A 14,096-nucleotide genomic window follows, 5' to 3' on the forward strand; every position below is an offset into this window, starting at 1 on the left:
AGTATTTACATTAACATTATGATGTCACAGCAAAGTCAACCTCTTACCCTTTGGATATTAAATGTAATCACTTCATAATTTTATGCTATTAGACAGTTGTGTTTAATTGTGTCATAATCAGCATATGAATTCTTGAATTATGGTCAAAAATATGTTTTGTGAGGTCACGGTGACCTTGAACTTTGACCACCAAATCCTAATCACGTCATCCTTGAGTCCAAGCAAACGTTTGTGCCAAATTTGAAGAAATTCCCTTGAGGCGTTACTGAGATATTGCGTTCACGAGAATGGGACGGACATATGGACGGACAGACAACCTGAAAACATAATGCCTCTGGCCACGGCTGTCACCAGCATGGAGGCAAATGTCTGGAAAAGTAATTCATTTTGCCAGTGTTTGAAGTTGTCTGGCACATGGTGGGTGACGATGAATTGTCCCCCAAAGAGTTAATTGATGGAGAGGAGAAAACCTTCAGGGAGGGAAAAGTTCAGTTTTCTCCCTCCCTGTCCTGTTTGAAGGAGATGTGAGTTGGCAGTGCAGGAGAGGCTTGAAGATTAATGTTGCAAAAGGGGGCTCTGACAGCCTTTCCGCTGGGTGCGGTTCTCTTGGGTGGCCCGATTGGTCTTGGATGTCACTTTTGCTACTTAATCTTGTGTATGTGAACCAGGCTGATTCAGAGGCGCTGGGGGGATGTCCACTGGGCAGCAACAGGAGAGACAGACTGAGGAGAAAGCAAGAATGTCACTCCTTCATCTTTCAGCTGCTTATTTATTTTTATTTTTTCCAGGTTAAAAAAAAGCCATAGAAGTATCCTACTACTAATGAATGGAGAAATCTGTCAGTCCATCCATCCAACCTCTCATGCGATTGATTTCAAACTTGGCATGTGTATTACTGAGGAATTGGGAAAATGCAATGTCGACTGTGACGTTTTTTTGGACCAGCAGTTGTTGAGACCAAGGGTGTAGGTTTGCATATGGACGGTAGGGACATATACCTACCAATATTTTGGGAGGACAGAATTGTCCCTAACAATATTTGGTGAACTCTTTCACAATATGTTTGGAGTGAAGTCATATTAGATCATTCCAATGTGCCATCCAAGAGTCTACGTCTCCAAGACAACCGATTAGGCATGCTAGCATTTGATTGAAGGAAAGGGCGGGGGATATCTGAAGGCGTGACAATATCACAGCGGTACCTGACATCACCAGAAAACTGTCAACTGATGTTAGCTAGCATTATCTAGCAAGCTAACCCTGGCTTCTGTCTTCTGTAGGGTAGCAGTCAGTTTGTGGGCAGGAGTAAACATAAAATACTGGATATATCAAAGTATGAGTTTAATTTCTGTCGAAACATCCCACGAAAATGTCATCATGAATTCTAAGACGTTATATATGCCTTATTGTACAACAATTAGTTCCTATTAAGTAATCTCATTGGAGGAGAAGCATTCCATAAGTGCTGATACTTGATGAATATATTTCCAGAAATAACATTTGAATTAAATGATGTATGGTCGTCAGAAGGGGTTGAAGGGGAGAAGCTTGGATACTTCAGTGCACAGCTAAAGTAATGTGTAGGCAAAGTAGCAAGATAGTGTTCACTGTACACATCAGGACAATGTTAATGTGCTGCTAGCAACACTCCTGTAGCAGTCCAATTGCGGAACTTTTTGTATTGACATAGAATATTAAATGATGAAATAAACAAAATAATCATAATCTCTTTTACTATGACCTTTTTATGCCTTACTACACTATGACTTACTATACTATAACTTTTTATTCCTTGCCATACTTTAATTTTTTTACCTTACTTTTATGCTTGACTTTTTTTTGCCTTACTTTTATGCCTTACTATGACATTTTAGGCCTTACTATACTGAGACATTTATATGCTGTACCATAATATTATTAATTTATGCTTACCATACTATGACATTTAATGCCTTACTATACTATGACATTTTATGCCTTACCATACTATGACTTTTTATTCTTTACTATACTATGACTTTTTTATGCCTTACTATTCGATGACATTTATATGCCTTACTATACTATGAAGTTTTGATGCCTTATTATACTGTGACATTTATATGCTGTACTATAGTATGACATTTTTAAGCCTTAATTTTATGCCTTACTACGACATTTGTATGCCATACTATACTATGACCTTTTATGCCTTACTTTTATGACTGACTTTTTAATGCCTTATTATACTATGACATTTTTATTCCTTACTATACTATGACTTTTTTATGCCTCATTATACTGTAACATTTATATGCTGTACTATACTATGACATTTTTGTGCCATACTTTCATGTCTTACTATGACTTTTTTATGCCTTACTATTTGATGACATTTATATGCCTTACTATACTATGACTTTTTTATGCCTTATTACACTGTGACATTTATATGCTGTACTATAGTATGACATTTTTATGCCTTAATTTTATGCCTTACTATGACATTTGTATGCCATACTATACTATGACATTTTATGCCTTACCTTACTATGACTTTTTTATATACCTTATATATTATGACATTTATATGCCTTATCATACTATGACTTTTTTATGCCTTATTATAGTATGACTTTTCAAGCTTTAACATACTATGACTTTTTAATGCTTTAATATACAATGACATTTTTATTCCTTGCTATACTATGACTTTTTAAGCCTTACCATACTATGACTTTTTATTCTTTACTATACTATGACTTTTTTATGCCTTACTATTCGATGACATTTATATGCCTTACTATACTATGAAGTTTTGATGCCTTATTATACTGTGACATTTATATGCTGTACTATAGTATGACATTTTTATGCCTTAATTTTATGCCTTACTACGACATTTGTATGCCATACTATACTATGACCTTTTATGCCTTACTTTTATGACTGACTTTTTAATGCCTTATTATACTATGACATTTTTATTCCTTACTATACTATGACTTTTTTATGCCTCATTATACTGTAACATTTATATGCTGTACTATAGTATGACATTTTTATGCCTTAATTTTATGCCTTACTATGACATTTGTATGCCATACTATACTATGACATTTTATGCCTTAATTTTATGCCTTACTATACTATGACTTTTTTATATACCTTATATATTATGACATTTATATGCCTTATCATACTATGACTTTTTTATGCCTTATTATAGTATGACTTTTCAAGCTTTAACATACTATGACTTTTTAATGCTTTAATATACAATGACATTTTTATTCCTTGCTATACTATGACTTTTTAAGCCTTACCATACTATGACTTTTTATTCTTTACTATACTATGACTTTTTTATGCCTTACTATTCGATGACATTTATATGCCTTACTATACTATGAAGTTTTGATGCCTTATTATACTGTGACATTTATATGCTGTACTATAGTATGACATTTTTATGCCTTAATTTTATGCCTTACTACGACATTTGTATGCCATACTATACTATGACCTTTTATGCCTTACTTTTATGACTGACTTTTTAATGCCTTATTATACTATGACATTTTTATTCCTTACTATACTATGACTTTTTTATGCCTCATTATACTGTAACATTTATATGCTGTACTATACTATGACATTTTTGTGCCATACTTTCATGCCTTACTATGACATTTTTATGCCATACCATAGTGTGACTTTTTTATGCCTTACCATACTATGATTTTTATGCTTTACTATACTATGACTTTTTTATGCCTTACTATTTGATGACATTTATATGCCTTACTATATTATGAAGTTTTGATGCCTTATTATACTGTGACATTTATATGCCTTAATTTTATGCCTTACTATGACATTTGTATGCCATACTATACTATGACATTTTATGCCTTACCTTACTATGACTTTTTTATATACCTTATATATTATGACATTTATATGCCTTATCATACTATGACTTTTTTATGCCTTATTATAGTATGACTTTTCAAGCTTTAACATACTATGACTTTTTAATGCTTTAATATACAATGACATTTTTATTCCTTGCTATACTATGACTTTTTACGCTTTACCATACTATGACTTTTTATGCCTTACTAGACTATGACTTTTTTTAATCCTTACCATCATATAACTTTTTTTGACTCACTATACTGTGACATTTATATGCTGTACCATAATATAATTAATTTATGCTTACCATACTATGACATTTAATACCTTACTATGACATTTTATGCCTTACCATACTATGACTTTTTATTCTTTACTATACTATGACTTTTTTATGCCTTACTATTCGATGACATTTATATGCCTTACTATACTATGAAGTTTTGATGCCTTATTATACTGTGACATTTATATGCTGTACTATAGTATGACATTTTTATGCCTTAATTTTATGCCTTACTACGACATTTTTATGCCATACTATACTATGACCTTTTATGCCTTACTTTTATGACTGACTTTTTAATGCCTTATTATACTATAACATTTTTATTCCTTACTATACTATGACTTTTTTATGCCTCACTGTACTATGACTTTTTAATGCCTTATTATACTATGACTTTTTTATACCTTACTATAATATGACTTTTTATGCCTTACTTTACAATGACTTTTTAATGCCTTAGTATACTGACATTTTTATGGCTTGCTATTCTATGACTTTTTAAACTTTACCATACTATGACTTTTTTATGCCTTACCATTACATGACTTTTTATGGCTTACTTTTATGAGTGACTTTTTAATGCCATATTATAATATGACATTTTTATGCTTTGCTGTACTATGACTTTTTTATGCCTCACTATACTATGACTTTTTTATGCCTTACCATAACATCACTTTTTATGCCTTATTATACTATGACATTTTTATGCCTTGCTATACTATCACTTTTTAAACTTTACCATACTATGACTTTTTTGTCTTACCATAACATGACTTTTTTATGCCTTACTTTTATGGCTGACTTTTTAATGCTTTACTATACTATGACCTTTTTTTGCCTTACTATACTGTGATATTTATATGCTGTACTTTAGTATGACATTTTTATGCCTTACTGTACTATGACTTTTTTATGCCTTACTATACTATGACTTTTTAATGCCTTACTATACTATGACTTTTTTATGCCTTACCATAATATGACTTTTATGACTGACTTTTTAATGCCTTACTATACTATGACATTTTTATGCCCTGCTATACTAAGACTTTTTAAGCTTTACCATACACTTACTTTTTTATGCCTTACTAGACTATGACTTTTTTATTCCTTACCATCATATAACTTTTTATGACTCACTATACTGACTTTTTTATGTCTTACTATACTGTGATATTTATATGCTGTACTTAAGTATGACATTTTTATGCCTTACTGTACTATGACTTTTTTATGCCTTACTATACTATGACTTTTTAATGCCTTACTATACTATGACTTTTTTATCTATTACTATAATATGACTTTTTATTCCTTACTATACTATGACTTTTTTATGCCTTACCATAATATGACTTTTATGACTGACTTTTTAATGCCTTACTATACTATGACATTTTTATGCCTTGCTATACTAAGACTTTTTAAGCTTTACCATACTCTGACTTTTTAAGCTTTACCATACTCTGACTTTTTTATGCCTTACTAGACTATGACTTTTTTATTCCTTACCATCATATAACCTTTTATGCCTTACTTTTATGCCTGACTTTTTAATGCTTTACTATACTATGACATTTTTATGCCTTACTATACTATGACTTTTTTATGCCTTACTATACTGTGACATTTAAATGCTGTACTATGGTATGACATTTTATGCCTTACTTTTATGCTTTACTATGACATTTTTATGCCATACTATACTATGACATTTTATGCCTTACCTTACTATGACTTTTTTATATACCTTATATATTATGACATTTATATGCCTTATCATACTATGACTTTTTTATGCCTTATTATAGTATGACTTTTCAAGCTTTAACATACTATGACTTTTTAATGCTTTAATATACAATGACATTTTTATTCCTTGCTATACTATGACTTTTTAAGCTTTACCATACTATGACTTTTTATGCCTTACTAGACTATGACTTTTTTTAATCCTTACCATCATATAACTTTTTTTGACTCACTATACTATGACTTTTTATGCCTTACTATACTGTGACATTTATATACTGTACTATAGTATGACATTTTATGCCTTACTTTTATTCTTTACTATGACATTTTTATGCCATACTATACTATGACTTTTTATTCGTTACTATGGCTTTTTGATGCGTTGTTATACTATGACATATTTACACCTTACCATACAATGAATTTTTTATGCCTTACCGTACTATGACTTTTATGCCTCACTATACTATGATTTTTTTATGCCTTATCATACTATGACTTTTTATGCCTTACTATACTATGACTTTTTATGCCTTACTCTACTAGGACATTTTTATGCCTTATCATACTATGACTTTTTATGCTTTACTTTTATGAATGACTTTTGAATGCCATACTATATGATATCTTTTTATGCCTTACCATACTATGACTCTTTTTTATATCCCTTACTATACTATGACTTTTGAATGTCTTACTATACTATTACATTTTTATGCCCTACTATACTATGTGTTACAGTTTTGTCAGAACGGATGTTGGACCCCAGACCAGAGACAGAACAAAAAACACACAAGCAATAACAGTGTAAGGGAGTTTATTGGGGACAAGGCAGTGGTGATGGTGAATGTGGAGGGCGAGTGAGTCCGGGGAATCCAGGTGTCTGGAGATAACATGAGGCCGGAGGTAGGTGAGTAAACACACTCTGGAACACAAGGGATGCCTGGAGACCAGAGGCAGGTGGGTGGTGTGGCGTGACAACGGCGGAGTATGGCAGGATCAGCAGCCCACAAATCAGGAAGTCTTTTGGAGCACAGAAGAAAAAAGAGTTAATTCAGTAAAAACACCGGAAGATCATTGAATCACAAGATGACTCTGTAGTCACATAATCAGAGTGGTCGAGACAGTAACTACCACTGTGAAGAGCGGAACAATCTGGCGACGAATAGATGGATGACCAGGGTATACATACTGCAGGTGATGAGTATACTATACAATGAATTTTTATGCGGGCTGCACGGTGGTGCAGTGGTCAGCGCTGTCGCCTCACAGCAAGAAGGTTCCGGGTTCGAGTCCCGGCTCAGCCGTGGGATCTTTCTGTGTGGAGTTTGCATGTTCTCCCCGTGCAAGTGTGGGTTCTCTCCGGGTACTCCGGCTTCCTCCCACAGTCCAAAGACATGCAAAATGGGGACTAGGCTAATTGGATACTCTAAATTGACCATAGGTGTGGCTGTGAGTGTGAATGGTTGTCTGTCTCTATGTGTTTGCCCTGCGATGGACTGGCGACCTGTCCAGGGCGTACCCCGCCTCTCGCCCGAAAAGATGCTGGGGAAGGCTCCAGGTCATGGTATAGGTAAAGCATAAATATGTCAAAAAAACGTCATAGTATATTAAGGCATAAAAATGTCATAGTATATTAAGGCATAAAAGGTCATAAAAACATCATAACATGGCAAGGCATGAGACGAAATAATATTATTAGGCATAAAAAAGCCAAAAAGCGTCATAGTATAGTATGGCATAAAACATAAAAAATACATCATAGTATATTAAGGCATGAAAGGTCATAAAAACGTCATGGTATGGTCAGGCATCAAACAATATAGTATAGTAAAGCATAATAATGCCAAAAAACATCTTCATATAGTATGGCAGAAAAATGCCAAAAAACGTCATAGTATAGTATGGCATAAAATGTAAAAAAAAACATTGTTGTATATTAAGGCATAAACGGTCCTAAAAACGTCATAGTATGGTCAGGCATCAAATTGCATAGTATAGTAAGGCATAAAAGTGCCAAAAAAGCGTCATAGTATAGTATGGCATAAAACATAAAAAAAACATCATAGTATATTAAGATATTAAAGGTCATAAAAACGTCATAGTATAGTCAGGTATCAAATAACATACTATAGTAAGGCATAAAAATGCCAAAAAACATCTACGTATAGTATAGCAGAAAAATGCCAAAAAACGTCATAGTATAGTATGGCATAAAACGTCAAAAATACATCATAGTAGATTAAGGCATGAAAGGTTATAAAAACGTCATGGTATGGTCAGGCATCAAACAATATAGTATAGTAAGGCATAAAAATGCCAAAAAACATCTATGTATAGTATAGCAGTAAAATGCCAAAAAACATCATAGTATAGTATGGCATAAAACGTCAAAAAAAACATTGTAGTATATTAAGGCATAAACGGTCATAAAAACGTCATGGTATGGTCAGGCATCAAACAATATAGTATAGTAAAGCATAAAAATGCCAAAAAACATCTTCATATAGTATGGCAGAAAAATGCCAAAAAACGTCATAGTATAGTATGGCATAAAATGTCAAAAAAAACATTGTAGTATATTAAGGCATAAACGGTCCTAAAAACGTCATAGTATGGTCAGGCATCAAATTGCATAGTATAGTAAGGCATAAAAGTGCCAAAAAAGCGTCATAGTATAGTATGGCATAAAACATCAAAAAAAACATCATAGTATATTAAGATATTAAAGGTCATAAAAACGTCATAGTATAGTCAGGTATCAAATAACATAGTATAGTAAGGCATAAAAATGCCAAAAAACATCTACGTATAGTATAGCAGAAAAATGCCAAAAAACGTCATAGTATAGTATGGCATAAAACGTCAAAAATACATCATAGTATGTTAAGGCATGAAAGGTCATAAAAACGTCATGGTATGGTCAGGCATCAAACAATATAGTATAGTAAGGCATAAAAATGCCAAAAAACATCTATGTATAGTATAGCAGTAAAATGCCAAAAAACATCATAGTATAGTATGGCATAAAACGTCAAAAAAAACATTGTAGTATATTAAGGCATAAACGGTCATAAAAACGTCATAGTATGGTCAGGCATCAAATTGCATAGTATAGTAAGGCATAAAAGTGCCAAAAAAGCGTCATAGTATAGTATGGCATGAAACATCAAAAAAACATCAAAGTATATTAAGCCATTAAAGGTCATAAAAACGTCATAGTATAGTCAGGTATCAAATAACATACCATAGTAAGGCATAAAAATGCCAAAAAACATCTACGTATAGTATAGCAGAAAAATGCCAAAAAACGTCATAGTATAGTATGGCATAAAACAACAAAAAAAACATTGTAGTATATTAAGGCATAAACGGTCATAAAAACGTCATGGTATGGTCAGGCATCAAACAATATAGTATAGTAAAGCATAAAAATGCCAAAAAACATCTTCATATAGTATAGCAGAAAAATGCCAAAAAACGTCATAGTATAGTATGGCATAAAACGTCAAAAAAACATCATAGTATATTAAAAACATAAAAGGTCATATGAACATCATAACATGGCAGGGCATGAGACGAAATAATATTATTAGGCATAAAAAAGCCAAAAAGCGTCATAGTATAGTATGGCATAAAAATGTCAAAAAATATCATGGTGTACTAAGGTATAAATATGTCATAGTAGAGTAAGGCATAAAAACGTCATAGAAACCATTTTGGTATAATAAAGCATTAAAAGTAGAGAAAACAACATAGTATAGTAAGGCATGAAAAGTCATACAAACCACATAGTAAAGTAAAGCATAAAAAGTCATAAAAATATCATATAGTAAGGCATAAAAAGTAAAGAAAACAACTTGTATAGTAAGGCATAATCATAAAAATGTCATTGTATATTAAGGCATAAAAATATCAAAAAAGTATAGTAGGGCATAAACAGTCATAAAAACATTGTATTTTAAGGGATAAAAAGTCATAAAAACGTCATAGTATATTAAAGCATAACATTTCACAAAACGTCTTAATATAGTAAGGCATAAAATGTCATAGTATAGTCAGTCATAAAAAATGTAAAAAAATGTCATAGTATAGTAAGGCATAAAATGTCATAGTATACTAAGGCATAAAACATCATAGTATAGTAAGGCATAAATATGTCTAAAACCATCATAGTATAGTAAGGCATAAAAGTTCACAAAAATGTCACAGTATTGTGACGGCCCTGGGCTGTGTGACCCTATTTTGTTTAGGCCTGTTACTGGTTCCTGTTTTTTTTTCAGGTACTTCCTGATCAGCTGACTGACTTCACCTGAGTGTGGCCTATTGAAGCTGGGAGATTCAAGATGGCCTCTCTATCTCAGCTCTCCTGAAAGGCTGGTGCCTTTCAGGGACCCAACTTAATTTGCTTGGTTGTATATTGTGTTTTGTTAAGGCCTCAGCTCTTGTACATGTAGTTTAAGTTGGCTTTCATTGTCCTAGCACCCAACAACTACACTACATTACTGACTTCACATTTTCTACTTTACTTAAATGAAATTGAATTATCCTTAATAAATTTGGTTTCTTCGAATTGTTGCTGTGTGGACCTCCCTTCTTGGTTATGCTCGTAAATGTGCCGGACAAAAAGGTATAGTAAAGCATAAAAGGTCAAAAAAACATCATAGTATAGTAGGGAATAATATGTCATAGTATAGTAAGGCATCAAAATGTTAGAAAACGTCATAGTAAGGCATAAAAATATTAAAAAATACTAAGGCATAAAACATCAAAAAACATCATAGTATATTAAGGCATAAAATATCATACTATAGCAAATCATGAAAATGTTAAAAAATGTCATTGTGCATAAAAGTGTTAAAAAATGACATAGTATAGTAAGGCATGAAAATGTAAAAAAAATGTCATAGTAAAGTGAGGAATAAAACCATCATAGTATAGTAAGGCATAAAAACATCATAGAATAGTAAGGCATAAGTAAACCAAAAAACGTCATAGTATATTAAGGCTTAAAAAATTTTAAAAATGTCATAGTATATTAAGGCATAAAAATGTCAAAAAAGTATAGTAAGGCATAAAATGTCCTAGTATACTAAGGCATAAAAACATTATAGTATAGTAAGGCATAAATATGTCTAAAACCGTCATAGTATAGTAAGGCATAAAAACGTTGCAGTATAATTACTCATAAAAATGTTAAAAAATGTCATAGTATAGTAAGGCATAAATATGTCAAAAAACATCATAGTATAGTAAGGCATAGAACTTCATAGTAAAATTAGGCATAAAAAAGTCAAAAAAGCATCATAGTATATTGAGGCATAAAAGGTCATAAAAACGTCATAGTGTGGTCAGGCATCAAACAATATAATATAATAAGGCATAAAAATGCCAAAAACATCTACATATAGTATGGCAGAAAAATGCCAAAAAAAACGTCATAGTATAGTATGGCATAAAACGTCAAAAAAACATTGTAGTATATTAAGGCATAAACGGTCATAAAAACGTCATAGTATGGTCAGGCATCAAATTGCATAGTATAGTAAGGCATAAAAGTGCCAAAAAAGCGTCATAGTATAGTATGGCATGAAACATCAAAAAAACATCAAAGTATATTAAGCCATTAAAGGTCATAAAAACGTCATAGTATAGTCAGGTATCAAATAACATACTATAGTAAGGCATAAAAATGCCAAAAAACATCTACGTATAGTATAGCAGAAAAATGCCAAAAAACGTCATAGTATAGTATGGCATAAAACAACAAAAAAAACATTGTAGTATATTAAGGCATAAACGGTCATAAAAACGTCATGGTATGGTCAGGCATCAAACAATATAGTATAGTAAAGCATAAAAATGCCAAAAAACATCTTCATATAGTATAGCAGAAAAATGCCAAAAAACGTCATAGTATAGTATGGCATAAAATGTCAAAAAAAACATTGTAGTATATTAAGGCATAAACGGTCCTAAAAACGTCATAGTATGGTCAGGCATCAAATTGCATAGTATAGTAAGGCATAAAAGTGCCAAAAAAGCGTCATAGTATAGTATGGCATAAAACATCAAAAAAACATCATAGTATATTAAGATATTAAAGGTCATAAAAACGTCATAGTATAGTCAGGTATCAAATAACATAGTATAGTAAGGCATAAAAATGCCAAAAAACATCTACGTATAGTATAGTAGAAAAATGCCAAAAAACGTCATAGTATAGTATGGCATAAAACGTCAAAAAAACATCATAGTATATTAAAAACATAAAAGGTCATATGAACATCATAACATGGCAAGGCATGAGACGAAATAATATTATTAGGCATAAAAAAGCCAAAAAGCGTCATAGTATAGTATGGCATAAAACATAAAAAATACATCATAGTATATTAAGGCATGAAAGGTCATAAAAACGTCATGGTATGGTCAGGCATCAAACAAATAGTATAGTAAGGCATAAAAATGCCAAAAAACATCTATGTATAGTATAGCAGTAAAATGCCAAAAAACATCATAGTATAGTATGGCATAAAATGTCAAAAAAAACATTGTAGTATATTAAGACATAAACGGTCCTAAAAACGTCATAGTATGGTCAGGCATCAAATTGCATAGTATAGTAAGGCATAAAAGTGCCAAAAAAGCGTCATAGTATAGTATGGCATGAAACATCAAAAAAACATCAAAATATATTAAGGCATTAAAGGTCATAAAAACGTCATAGTATAGTCAGGTATCAAATAACATAGTATAGTAAGGCATAAAAATGCCAAAAAACATCTACGTATAGTATAGCAGAAAAATGCCAAAAAACGTCATAGTTATAGTATGGCATAAAACGTCAAAAAAAACATTGTAGTATATTAAGGCATAAACGGTCATAAAAACGTCATAGTATGGTCAGGCATCAAATTGCATAGTATAGTAAGGCATAAAAGTGCCAAAAAAGCGTCATAGTATAGTATGGCATGAAACATCAAAAAAACATCAAAGTATATTAAGCCATTAAAGGTCATAAAAACGTCATAGTATAGTCAGGTATCAAATAACATACTATAGTAAGGCATAAAAATGCCAAAAAACATCTACGTATAGTATAGCAGAAAAATGCCAAAAAACGTCATAGTATAGTATGGCATAAAACGTCAAAAATACATCATAGTATGTTAAGGCATGAAAGGTCATAAAAACATCATGGTATGGTCAGGCATCAAACAATATAGTATAGTAAGGCATAAAAATGCCAAAAAACATCTATGTATAGTATAGCAGTAAAATGCCAAAAAACATCATAGTATAGTATGGCATAAAACGTCAAAAAAAACATTGTAGTATATTAAGGCATAAACGGTCATAAAAACGTCATAGTATAGTCAGGTATCAAATAACATAGTATAGTAAGGCATAAAAATGCCAAAAAACATCTACGTATAGTATAGCAGAAAAATGCCAAAAAACGTCATAGTATAGTATGGCATAAAACGTCAAAAAAACATCATAGTATATTAAAAACATAAAAGGTCATATGAACATCATAACATGGCAGGGCATGAGACGAAATAATATTATTAGGCATAAAAAAGCCAAAAAGCGTCATAGTATAGTATGGCATAAAAATGTCAAAAAATATCATGGTGTACTAAGGTATAAATATGTCATAGTAGAGTAAGGCATAAAAACGTCATAGAAACCATTTTGGTATAATAAAGCATTAAAAGTAGAGAAAACAACATAGTATAGTAAGGCATGAAAAGTCATACAAACCACATAGTAAAGTAAAGCATAAAAAGTCATAAAAATATCATATAGTAAGGCATAAAAAGTAAAGAAAACAACTTGTATAGTAAGGCATAATCATAAAAATGTCATTGTATATTAAGGCATAAAAATATCAAAAAAGTATAGTAGGGCATAAACAGTCATAAAAACATTGTATTTTAAGGGATAAAAAGTCATAAAAACGTCATAGTATATTAAAGCATAACATTTCACAAAACGTCTTAATATAGTAAGGCATAAAATGTCATAGTATAGTCAGTCATAAAAAATGTAAAAAAATGTCATAGTATAGTAAGGCATAAAATGTCATAGTATACTAAGGCATAAAAACATCATAGTATAGTAAGGCATAAATATGTCTAAA

The 14,096-nt window shown here is 31.4% G+C and overlaps 1 long non-coding RNA gene across 1 annotated transcript; it reads right to left on the reverse strand.

Moving 5' to 3' along the window:
- Positions 1 to 6,747: 6,747 nt before the first annotated feature.
- LOC130169952 (uncharacterized) lies at positions 6,748 to 8,555 on the reverse strand. The gene is made up of 2 exons (XR_008827920.1): positions 7,082 to 8,555; positions 6,748 to 6,970 (listed from the first exon to the last, which is right to left on the reverse strand). It is a non-coding gene; the product is annotated as an uncharacterized LOC130169952 (long non-coding RNA).
- Between the last annotated feature and the right edge of the window lie 5,541 nt (positions 8,556 to 14,096).

Source organism: Seriola aureovittata, chromosome 5 (genome assembly GCF_021018895.1).
Source record: "Seriola aureovittata isolate HTS-2021-v1 ecotype China chromosome 5, ASM2101889v1, whole genome shotgun sequence".
NCBI classification, from domain to species: Eukaryota; Metazoa; Chordata; class Actinopteri; order Carangiformes; family Carangidae; genus Seriola; species Seriola aureovittata.